At 45.4% G+C, this 12,328-nt stretch overlaps 3 non-coding genes across 3 annotated transcripts; all 3 read right to left on the bottom strand.

The window, feature by feature from the left end:
- Positions 1 to 8,717: 8,717 nt before the first annotated feature.
- On the bottom strand, positions 8,718 to 8,790 carry trnat-agu (transfer RNA threonine (anticodon AGU)). The gene has a single exon. It is a non-coding gene; the product is annotated as a tRNA-Thr (tRNA).
- A 771-nt stretch (positions 8,791 to 9,561) lies between these two features.
- On the bottom strand, positions 9,562 to 9,634 carry trnat-ugu (transfer RNA threonine (anticodon UGU)). The gene has a single exon. It is a non-coding gene; the product is annotated as a tRNA-Thr (tRNA).
- Positions 9,635 to 10,181: 547 nt separating this feature from the next.
- trnat-agu (transfer RNA threonine (anticodon AGU)) lies at positions 10,182 to 10,254 on the bottom strand. Its single transcript has one exon. It is a non-coding gene; the product is annotated as a tRNA-Thr (tRNA).
- Positions 10,255 to 12,328: the final 2,074 nt, after the last annotated feature.

Here is a 12,328-nt window from a genome sequence, read left to right as displayed (position 1 = left end):
TGGCAGACGAACGGGTGATACGAGGGGGCAATAGCTGTGACACGGGAAAACGCGCCAGCCGCTCAATCGAAACATCCCCTCCTGAGAGCCCAGTCTGATTCCTCCCCTCACTGTTCTGTGAGGTGCCTCCCTTCTGAATAGAAGACACAAACTGTATTTGGTCTTTCCTCCGCTTAGGACTTTTAATCGTCGGCCTAGGAGTACGCCTAAATTCAACAGTCGCCTCCTCCTGTTCAGGGGCAGAGAGTGGAGACGGCCCAGCACTCACCCCCATCTCAGGTTCAGCCTCTGCCATCCAGGCATCAGGGATAGGGATTTCCTCCCCTCACCCCCGTTCAGGAGTAGGGCGAGGAACAATACCTCCAGCCCCCACCGTCACAGGCACCTCCACCAGCAAACGTGTCATAGTTGATTCCCCCAGACCAGCAGCCAGCGATCCAGACGAAACAGGGAGGATGGAAGACTTGGCATCAGCAGCCCGGGCACAAGGCATCCCCCCATCTAATTTCCCCTTTTCACAAACACAAAGAGGAAAATATTGCCTGCATGTAGCACACCTTTGCGAATTGGGCACCTGACACTCGCGGGCATAATGCCCCTGGACTCCACACTTCCTACACAGAAACTCGGGACAGTCCCTGTACACATGGCTTTAACCTGTCGATCGTGAATAACACGAAAGTACTCCGGACCTGCCGCTGTGACAAACCTAGCCGAGTAAGGCAGAGACTGTACAGTGGTGGTGAATTTTACCTTCACAAACCTTGTGCCGTCCGCGATGTCCGTTCCCGGCCACATTCTCCTCCTCACCTCAGAGACCGCTGAAACTCCCCAAGCCTGTAGTTTCTCCAGGATATCATTATCCTCTATATAAGCTGGCAGCCCCATAAAAGAAACAACCAGCTCATCAGAGGCAACTTCCCTGCCATGAATTCTGGCACTCCCAATACAAAATCCATCAAGCAGTTTCTCCTTTGCATTGACAGAATTAACAGTCACTTCATATTTATCCTTTGCAATAACCCTGCATGCTGTAATGCTCCCACATACTTCAGCCGTTCCCCTAATTAATATTATTGGAGTAATGGCATCACCATTGTCAATTTCAAGAATTAAAGTTAACTCTTTCTCATACCTTCTTGTCACGACATTCTTATTCACCACACCACTGCAACCCGTCAAACCTTCTCCTCGCCCCGAATCCATCTTTTTCACCTGCTTCGTGTCCTTAAGCCTGTCCTGACCAACAACCAATCCGTCCATTTGACCTGAAAGGGTGAAAAACAATTAAGACAAAACACTCCTCCACAGCGGGAAGCTGGGAGGAGGAAAAAGGTCACAAACAAAAAAACACAAAACCCAAAACAAAAAGCAAAAAGCAAAAACCAAAAAAACAATCAAAAAACACAAGTAACAGGTAGCCGGAGGAGCACAGAGCTCCTGCTGCCTGTACTGCTCATGCTCCACTAATGAGTGCAGCTGTGCCAAACCTCCACGCCTGCAGCCACTCTACCATACAACGAGCCTTCTCAGGGTAGTATGGCCGTAAGCCGCATGGTTACCTGAAAAGCAACATTTTATATTTAAAAAATATCATATTTTGCTTAAAAATATCCCGAGCGGATCGCGTCATCTTTATTCTTCAATTGTTGGCCGGTCTATTTTGAATTTTTTTCTGTGGATGATGCGAACTCATTCTCAACACGACAAATGTGTGATCAGATCATAGATTTTGAAAAGTTAACACACAAGAGAATTTGAGAACTTGCACGCTGCCAAAACTCAGACAAGAGCATGCAAAATCCTCTTGGACCGTCCACATCCTGGTCACCAACTCTTCAGAAACAGAATCATCTTTATTTGCCATGTATGTCCAAAAAACACACAAGGAATTTGTCTTTGGTAGTTGGAGCCGCTCTAGTACGACAACAGACAGTCAATTGACAAAGAACACTTTTGAGACAAAAAGACATTGACAAAAAACAGTCACTGAGCAATTAAGGGTTGCTAGTTATCTGGTAATACCGGTACATTATTTTTTGACAATTGTGCCAAAAGATGCAGAGTCCTCTCGCATCTAAAGCAGTTCGAAAGACTAATATTGCAAAAGTCCGGTGCAATGACCATTGTGCAAAGGGCGCCGAGACTTCAAGCGAGTCGTGCGATAATCTGGGACAATGTTTATTGTGAAAATGTTGCAGATTCTCTTCAATCAGTGTGCAATTGGAGCAGATGCTACTGGCATGAGTGGCCAGTATTGGTCAACAACAGATATGCAAATAGTGCAGCGTGGCGAGACTACTACAGTGAGTGCACGAGTAATATATAATTGTTTTCTTCCAGCTCCTTCCCCCAGGCAAGTGCTATCGAACGATGCAAAGTAAAACTAGCAGACATTCCAAAACCTTCGTCCCGCTTACCGTTAACTTCTTAAACAGTTCACTTACAATTGCATTGTAACATGCAGCCAATTTGTCTTGAGATTGTTGTCCCATCTCTGTCGGGCCAATTATACATTTTTCGTGCATTCACTGAGACTACTACAGTGCATTCACTGAGACTACTACAGTAGTAGTCTCGCCACTCTGCACAATTTGCATATCTGTTGTTGACCAATACTGGCCACTCATGTGCTTGAGAAGTATCTGCACCATTTCCACAATGGACACTGTTCCAGATTATCGCACTACGATTCGCTTTATACTGCTTAAATTTCTCGAAGTCTCTGCACGTTTTGTACAATTGTCACTGTACCAGATTATTGCTCGATCAGTCATTTCAAATTGCTCTAAATTGCTAGAGGACTCTGCATCATTTGCACAATTGTCAAAAAATAAAAAATAACACAAAATTTGCATCGACCTGACCACATTACCGGTAACCTTTCATTGCTCAGTGACTCTCCGTACTTTGGTCTAATGTGATTATGTCTCCAAAGTATTTTCTGTCAAATGGCTATCCGTTGTCGCACGAGAGGGACTCCAAGTACCGGAGACAAATTCCTTGTATGTTTCTGACATACTCGGCAAATATAGAGGATTCTGATTTTGATTCTGCTGGTTCTGATTGAATTTACTCTTTCTAATCTACTCCTACTAATACTGCCATTCACTCGACTGTAATGTATTCCTCGTAAATGGTTCGGGTTCATAAACCGTGGCTTTGAGGTCCACACAATAATGTGCCAGTATTTAGGTCACTCTAGGTGCAAATAAACTGACTTCCAAATTCACAAAATGGGAAAAAATAACAGGAATAACAGGACCCAAAACAGAATATAGACTATGCATTCGTCAATATCCATTAAAACCAGATGCACGTGAAGGAATCGAACCGGTAATTGAAGCACTGATTTAGGCAGGAGTTATAGTGGAGTGTCCAGATTCACCATGTAACACACCCATTTTCCCCGGAAAAAAGGCCCCACCTTCAGTGGGTTGGAGAATGGAACAAGACTTACAGGCAGTAAATTCTGCAGTAATACAGAGAGCATCATGCGTACCAGATCCACACACATTGTTAAATTCATTAAGACCAGACGCTACTGTGTTTACAGTAGTGGACATAAGTAATGCATTCTTTTCTGTACCAGTCGAAAAGAACAGTCAATTTTGGTTTGTATTTACATTTGAGGGCAAAAAAATATACATTTACGAGATTACCACAAGGTTACTGTGAAAATCCAACCATTTATTCACAAGTAATGACAACAAGCATGTCGAAATTCACTCCCCCAGGAGGGAGCCAAATTTTACGATATGTAGATGATGTTCTCCTGGCATCTCCAGATGGAGAGACATGCATCAAAGATTCATTAGCCGTGCTGCATCATCTAGCAGAAGAGGGACATAAAGTTAGCAAAAATAAATTACAATTGTGTAAAAGGCAAGTCAAATATCTAGGCCATAATTTAAGTGTAGGAGGAAGGACTATATTAGAAGACAGAAAAGCTATCGTCTTAAAAGCCCCCTAAACCACAGACAAATTATTGTAGAGCATGGATTCCAAACTATGTAGAAATTGTTGCACCATTGTCAAAATGAATGTATGAAGACAACCTTAAAATGACATCACCTGTTCAATGGAATACAGAGGCAGAAAAGGCGGAGCGACGGGAGAGATTGTTTAGAGCGTGATGAGAGGCTGTAATCTGAACAATCTCCCATATGCCCTCCTCATGAGCAAAAGAAACCAGCGTCTTCATTCCTTTTTGTGTCTATTTTTATAGGTGTTGGGCGAGATAGATCCAACAGGTACATAACGTTTTGTTGCCTGTTTGCGAGCTGTAAAGTACGTGAACATACCTCAAGCAATGCTTCAATGCTTCCTTATTGAGCGTGATGGCGCCTACCAGTGTGGTCGCCTCGGTAACGCGCTCTCTAGTATTGTCTTTGTTTTTGTGTTTTTTGTGTTTTTCGTCCGTCTTTGGAGACCTTACACGACTCACTTACACAAGGGGAGACCTGCTAACCATCAAGGAGTCTACTCCGGACTTTCTGTCACCAACTTTCGAATATCCGCTCAGTTTTTTCCCCGAGTTACTCACCGGAGCGGCGTCCGCGGTTTTCGGCGCATGGAGACGGAAGCGGCGCCACAGAGGGAAGCGAGCCGGCATTCAGGTGAAACTCCGCAAGAGTTCACAAAATGTCGTTTAGAAAGAGTAAATTCAATCAGAACCAGCAGAACAGATTGGCGTTCCCGTCGATCCACCTCGCGAATGTACGCTCCCTACCCAACAAAATGGACGAGCTTCATCTTCTGTTAAAGACCAGTAAAGACTTCGGACGTTCCGCGGCCATGTGCTTCACGGAGACCTGGCTTTGCGACGCTGTACCCGATGGCGCTGTTATGCTTCCCGGTTTCCACATTCATCGAGCGGACCGCGACATGGAATCATCGGGGAAAACAAAGGGCGGCGGGATATGCCTCTATATCAACGAAAAATGGTGTACGGACGTCACGGTGCTCAGCACACACTGCAGCCCGCATTTGGAGTCGCTATTCTTAAACTGTAAACCATTCTACTCCCCACGTGAGTTTGCATCATTCATTCTCGCTGGCGTCTATATTCCGCCTCAAGGTAACACGAACGCCGCATTGCTAACGCTCACCGATCAAGTCAACGAAATTGAAAAAAAACACCCCGACTCACCCCTCATTATTCTCGGGGACTTTAACAAAGCTAAACTCAACCACGAACTCCCTAAATACAAGCAGCACATCGACTGTCCTACCAGGGAAAATAATACTTTAGACCACTGCTACACCACGATAAAAAACGCATACCGTGCTATACCTCGTGCAGCCTTGGGCTCGTCTGATCACTGCTTAATTCACTTAATACCGACGTACAGGCAAGAACTTAAATGTGCGAAGCCTACAGTGAAAACAGTCAAAAAGTGGACAAATGAAGCCAAGATGGAACTTCAAAGCTGCTTAGACTGCACAGACTGGAGTGTCTTTGAAAATTCAGCTGGCAGCCTGGATGAATATACGGACACTGTCACATCCTATATCAGTTTCTGTGAAGAGGTCTGTGTACCAACAAAATCATTTCGCACATTCAACAACAATAAGCCGTGGTTCACTGCTAAACTTAAGCAGCTTCGCCAAGCTAAGGAGGATGCATATCAGAGCGGGGACAGGGCCCTGTATAATCGAGCTAGAAACCAGCTGACCAAAGAAATTAACATTGCAAAGAGGATCTATACAGCAAAGTTGGAAAAACAGTTTAGCGCAAACAACTCTAAATCAGTCTGGCATGCATTCCAGTCGCTGACTAATTACACGCGACGATCCCCCCAAGCTGAGAACAATAGCACACTAGCCAACGACTTGAATACCTTCTACTGCAGATTTGAAAAGGACAGTTTCACACCACACACCAACCCGGCCGCACCCGCGACCACAATCACACCTCTGACCTCTGCGTTAACCATCCATGAACAGGATGTGAGACGCATCTTCAAACAACAAAAGATTAACAAAGCGGCAGGCCCGGACCACGTGTCCCCATCCTGCCTCAAAGTCTGCGCGGACCAGCTCGCGCCAGTCTTCACTCAGATCTTCAACAGATCACTGGAAATGTGCGAAGTTCCATCCTGTTTCAAACGCTCCACCATCATCCCAGTCCCCAAGAAACCTGCAATCTCGGGTCTGAATGACTACAGGCCTGTCGCTTTGACATCTGTGGTCATGAAGTCCTTTGAACGTCTTGTGCTGGACCACCTCAAGAGTGTCACAGGTCCCCTGCTGGACCCCCTGCAGTTTGCCTACCAAGCGAACAGATCTGCGGATGATGCAGTCAACATGGGACTGCACTTCATCCTAGAACACCTCGACAGTGCAGGGACCTACGCGAGGATCCTGTTCGTGGACTTCAGCTCAGCGTTCAACACCATCATCCCTGAACTCCTTTCATCCAAGCTTCTCCAGCTCAGCGTCTCACCTGCCATCTGCCAGTGGATTTACAGCTTTCTGACGGGCAGGACACAGCAGGTCAGGCTGGGGGAGGCCACCTCATCCACACGCAGCATCAGCACTGGGGCGCCCCAAGGTTGTGTCCTCTCTCCGCTGCTCTTCTCTCTCTACACGAACGACTGCACCTCAGCGAACCCGACTGTCAAACTCCTGAAGTTTGCAGATGACACCACTGTCATTGGCCTCATCAAGGACGGTGACGAGTCTGCATATCGACAGGAAGCGGAGCGGCTGGAGCTGTGGTGCGGCCGACACAACCTGGAGCTGAACATGCTCAAGACTGTAGAGATGATCGTGGACTTCAGGAGGCATCCTTCGCCACAGCTGCCCCTCACGCTGTCCAGCTGCCTTGTGTCAACCGTCGAGACCTTCAAGTTCCTGGGAATTACAATCTCCCAGGACCTGAAGTGGGCGACCAACATCAACTCCGTCCTCAAAAAGGCCCAGCAGAGGATGTACTTCCTGCGGCTTCTGAGAAAGCATGGCCTGCCACCGGAGCTGCTGAGACAGTTCTACACAGCGGTCATCGAATCAGTCCTGTGTTCTTCCATCACAGTCTGGTTTGGTGCTGCTACAAAAAAGGACAAACTCCGACTGCAACGGACAATCAAAACTGCTGAAAGGATTGTCGGTACCCCCCTACCCACCCTTGAGGACTTGCACGCTGCCAGAACTAAGACAAGGGCGTGCAAAATCCTCTCGGACCCTCCCCACCCTGGTCACCAGCTCTTCCAGCTCCTTCCCTCAGGTAGGCGCTACCGATCAATGCAAACTAGAACTAGTAGACATTCCAACAGCTTCTTCCCTCTTGCAATCAACTTCTTGAACAGCTAACTTACAATTCCATTACAACAAGCTGGCAATTTTTTGACTTGAGTTCGTTGTCACATTTCTGTATTATGTATTACTCGTGCACTCACTGTAGTTGTCTCGCCGTGCTGCACTATTTGCATATAGTGGCCACTCATGCCAGAGTAGCATCTGCTCCATTTGCACACTGATTGAGGAGTATCTGTAACATTTGCACAACCATTGTCCCAGATTATCGCAGTACTCGTCACTTTAAACCGCATACACTCCTTGAAGTCTCAGTGCCCTTTGCACAATGGTCATTGCACCGGACTATTGCGTTATTAGCCATTCGAACTGAGGACTCTGCATCTTTTTGCACAATTGTTGTTTGTTGTTGTTTTTTGTCAATGTCTTTATGTCTCCAAAGTGTTCTGTAAATTGACTGTCTGTTGTACTAGAGCGGCTCCAACTACCGGAGACAAATTCCTTGTGTGTTTTGGACATACTTGGCAAATAAAGATGATTCTGATTCTGATTCTGATTCTGATTCTGATTTGTTCTTGAGAAAACTTCATAATGCAGGGATGACTGAGCATAGGGGGACTGATATAAGGGCTACAAAATGATACCTTAGTATGTTCAGCAACAATATCCACAGAACGTATACTACCAACTCAAGAATGGTTAGCATAAGCATAGAATCTGTGAATTTCTTGGGTAGCCCCTCATTACACTCTGGTCCTGTAGATGTTTATAATTTACAAAGCCACTCCCACCACACTTCAGTTGTACAGCCGGGTCCACAACCCCCTGTCCTGCAGGCTTCCACTCCAGTCCTGTGCTATCTCTTTGTATCCTTCCCTAACAGGATGTAGCACAACTGACCCATACAACACTCGATTCTGCGTAATTGTACTCGATTACTTTCCTCATCTTGTTAACAGCTAGAGTTTCATCTTTTGTTGTCTTCTTTTCCTATATTCTTTTGCTACCTTTTCACAGTCTCCTTTTTTTTGTTTCTGAAATTGCCCTTTAAAAACTTTGCTCTATTCGACTGAACGATTGTAATTCTCAATAAATATCCATTAGAATACAAAGAAACCACAACTCAAGAATGGTTAGCATAAACATTGAATCTGTATTTGGGTGGTAGGCCCGAGTGAGAATTGAAATCACGACCTCTGGTTTACAAAACCAGTGCTCTCGCCCCTGAGATATGAGACCTTCTGTTAGCATTTTAGCTCATGAGCTATCACCGAATTTTACAAAATGAAGAGCAAAGCTTTGAAATGTCTGTGATCAGCTTGTTAACCATAGTGCTAACGGTAGGTTACCAAGGGATGACAGAGTACATCATGGCTTTTGATACGCTCAAAATGACAATTCAGGAAGCTGGTTTCCTACATTGGCTCGCGTCATGTATAACAACTACGAAATTACACTTCAGGCCTCAGTGAGAATTGAACTCACGACCCCTGGTTTACTAGACCAGTACTCTAGCCACTGAGCGATGAGGCCTTTCTTTTCATGTTAGAGTTACCGTTTTGGTTAACGAACTAACAACCACAGGGCATTTGCATTGTCGGCTTGTTTAGAAAAACGATAAGGAATTGAATTGTCATACCAACACACATTTAAACATGCTATGGGCAATTTGGAATCTTCAATTAACCTACCCTGCATGTTTTTGAGATGTGGGAGGAAACCGGAGTACCTGGTGAAGGTGTGTGTTTAAAAAGCACTTTGTATTTGTCAGTTTGGAGGAACACAGTGGCGGCACGCTAGCCGACTGGTTAGAGCGTTAGCCTCACAGTTCTGAGGACCTGGGTTCAATCCCCGGCCCCGCCTGTGTGGAGTTTTTCAGGGCACTCCGGTTTCCTCCCACATCCCAAAAACGTGCATGAATTGGAGACTCTAAATTGCCCGTAGGCATGACTGTGAGTGCGAATGGTTGTTTGTTTGTATGTGCCCTACGATTGGCTGGCAACCAGTTTAGGGTGTACCCCGCCTCCTGCCCGATGACAGCTGGGATAGGATAGGCTGCAGCACGCCCACGACCCTAGTGAGGAGAAGCGGCTCAGAAAATGGATGGATGGATGGGGAACACAGTTACTCTTGTTCATGCATTGTTTACCTTCAGTAGGACCAAAATGGAAATTAATGGTACACAGATTGCAAGCATTGACTGAGGAGAAGAAGGTTGCTTTTCCAATGACAACTGCAGAGTGTAGCAGTTGGGTGGAGTTATCCTGTTTCACATAAACGATAGCAGATGCTTAGATTGCCAACAGGCCCCAGTGAGAATTGAACTCACGACCCCTGGTTTACAAGACCAGTGCTCTAACGGCTGAGCTATGAGGCCTTGAGTTTTATCCTAGTAAATGGCAGGATAAGAGCAATGGAGTGTGATGTTGGTATTGAAAATCCAAGGACAACAATCCTGAAAATCCAAGAACATTGCTTTGAATGGATGAGACAAAACATTGACCTGCAGGTTTTTGAGGTATTCTAAGGACAACTCCATCACTTTTTCCAGTATATTTTCTATGTTAACCCAACCACTGGCTTTGTAGACCATGGCTCGTACCACTGAGGCATGAGGCCTCACTCTTTGGTCTTTCGTAATCCTTTCGGTGAACAAGCCAACACAGCACTAATGAAGACAGATGAGATATGAGATATGACACCTTCTGTGAGCATTTTAGCTCATGAGCTATCACCTAATTTTACAAAATGAAGCACAAACCTTGGAAATGTCTGTGATCAGCTTCTTAACCATAGTGCTCATGGTAGGTTTGCAAGGGATGACAGAGTACGTCATGGCTTTTGACACGCTGAAAATGACTACTCAGGAAATTGGTTTCCTACCTTGGCTTGCATCATGTATAACACCTACTAAACTAGACTTCAGGCCACAGTGAGAATTGAACTCACGACCCCTGGTTTACTAAACCAGTGCTCTAGCCACTGAGCTATGAGGCCTTTCTTTTCAGAATCAGAATCAGAATCAGAATCAGAATCATCTTTATTTTTCAAGTATGTCCAAAAGGTGTCTCCGGGAGTTGGGATTGGTCAAATATGAAACAAAAAGTGGCCTAAAACAACCATCCATCCATTTTTTGTACCGCATTTCCTCACTAGGGTCGCGGGTGTACTCAAGCCCACCCCAGATGACTTTGGGCAAGAGGTGGGGCACACCCCAAATTGGTTGCCAGCCATTCACATTGAACTTTTCTTCAAATAATAAATGTCTTATATTAATGGAGGCATGAGTAACTAGACTCTTGTACTTACTGTTCCACTTCACCATATAGGAAGCAGTCAGCAGGCGATTTGAAGAAGGTGGGTTTCTCAAACCAATGGTGGTGTACCTGCAACCCAATGTAGTTGACCAATCTCAGAACCATCAGCTAATACCAATGGCTGGGTTGTGAAATCGATGCATTTTTTTGTGTTGTGGGCAGGGAATCTCTTATACAACAGATGGATTAATAATGTGCTCGAGTTTTTTTTTAATCCAATGTTGGTTCAAATTGACCAAACCTCTGACCCAACTACACCAAATCAATAGTTGAGTTACAAGTTTGACCCAGCTTTTTTTAGTGTGGACATACATACATACATACATACATAAAGTAGAACACAGATATCTGCAATATCATTTTGCCAAGGACAAATTATATCACTTTTGCAATTGATGTGTATGGAGTTTGTTATTACATTTATCTACTATTAAGCCATCAATATCTACTGGTGAATTGTGGATATCTGCAATGGAATAGTGGAAAATCTAATAATCCAGTTAGCGATATCTACAGTAATTGTAGATATCTGACAAACCTTATACGCACGAATGGTAAAAGTTACACCTTTTTTCCTTAAGGCGACATTACATTGAAGAAATTTGAAATGACAATTGTGGATAGGAAGAATGTGGTTGCGGATATCTCAAATGTTCGTTTTGAGTAGGTAAAACTGAATTACAGGTAGCTGTAATACGTAATGTGACATGTTAAAAAGACTTGCCATATAGGAGTCGAACATATCAGACACCCAACGGAAATAATTTCAATGAAGGACATTATTCAGGGATTTTGATAAAACTTTGTTCAATGAGAAATAAGAAGGGAATTGCATTTGTAATCTCATTATTGTTTCATATGGATCACATCAACAGTACTCTCTTTCAAACTGTTTGAATCAGAACGCTCCACCATCATTCCAGTCCCCAAGAAACCTGCAATCTCGGGTCTGAATGACTACAGGCCTGTCGCTTTGACATCTGTGGTCATGAAGTCCTTTGAACGTCTCGTGCTGGACCACCTCAAGAGTGTCACAGGTTCCCTGCTGGACCCCCTGCAGTTTGCCTACCAAGCGAACAGGTCTGTGGATGATGCAGTCAACATGGGACTGCACTTCATCCTAGAACACCTCGACAGTGCAGGGACCTACGCGAGGATCCGGTTCGTGGACTTCAGCTCAGCGTTCAACACTATCATCCCTGAACTCCTTTCAGCCAAGCTTCTCCAGCTCAGCGTCTCACCTGCCATCTGCCAGTGGATTTACAGCTTTCTGACGGGCAGGACACAGCAGGTCAGGCTGGGGGAGGCCACCTCATCCACACACAGCATCAGCACTGGGGCGCCCCAAGGTTGTGTCCTCTCTCCGCTGCTCTTCTCTCTCTCCACGAACGACTGCACCTCAGCGAACCCGACTGTCAAACTCCTGAAGTTTGCAGATGACACCACTGTCATCGGCCTCATCAAGGACGGTGACGAGTCTGCATTTCGACAGGAAGTGGAGCGGCTGGAGCTGTGGTGCGGCCGACACAACCTGGAGCTGAACACGCTCAAGACTGTAGAGATGATCGTGGACTTCAGGAGGCATCCTTCGCCACAGCTGCCCCTCACGTTGTCCAGCTGCCTTGTGTCAACCATCGAGACCTTCAAGTTCCTGGGAATTACAATCTCTCAGGACCTGAAGTGGGCGACCAACATCAACTCCGTCCTCAAAAAGGCCCAGCAGAGGATGTACTTCCTGGGGCTTCTGAGAAAGC

This window comes from Phyllopteryx taeniolatus, unplaced genomic scaffold, assembly GCF_024500385.1.
Source record: "Phyllopteryx taeniolatus isolate TA_2022b unplaced genomic scaffold, UOR_Ptae_1.2 contig_177, whole genome shotgun sequence".
NCBI classification, from domain to species: domain Eukaryota; kingdom Metazoa; phylum Chordata; class Actinopteri; order Syngnathiformes; family Syngnathidae; genus Phyllopteryx; species Phyllopteryx taeniolatus.
The sequence above is the reverse complement of the archived record's forward strand: the minus strand, read 5'-3'. Positions and strand labels throughout refer to the sequence as shown.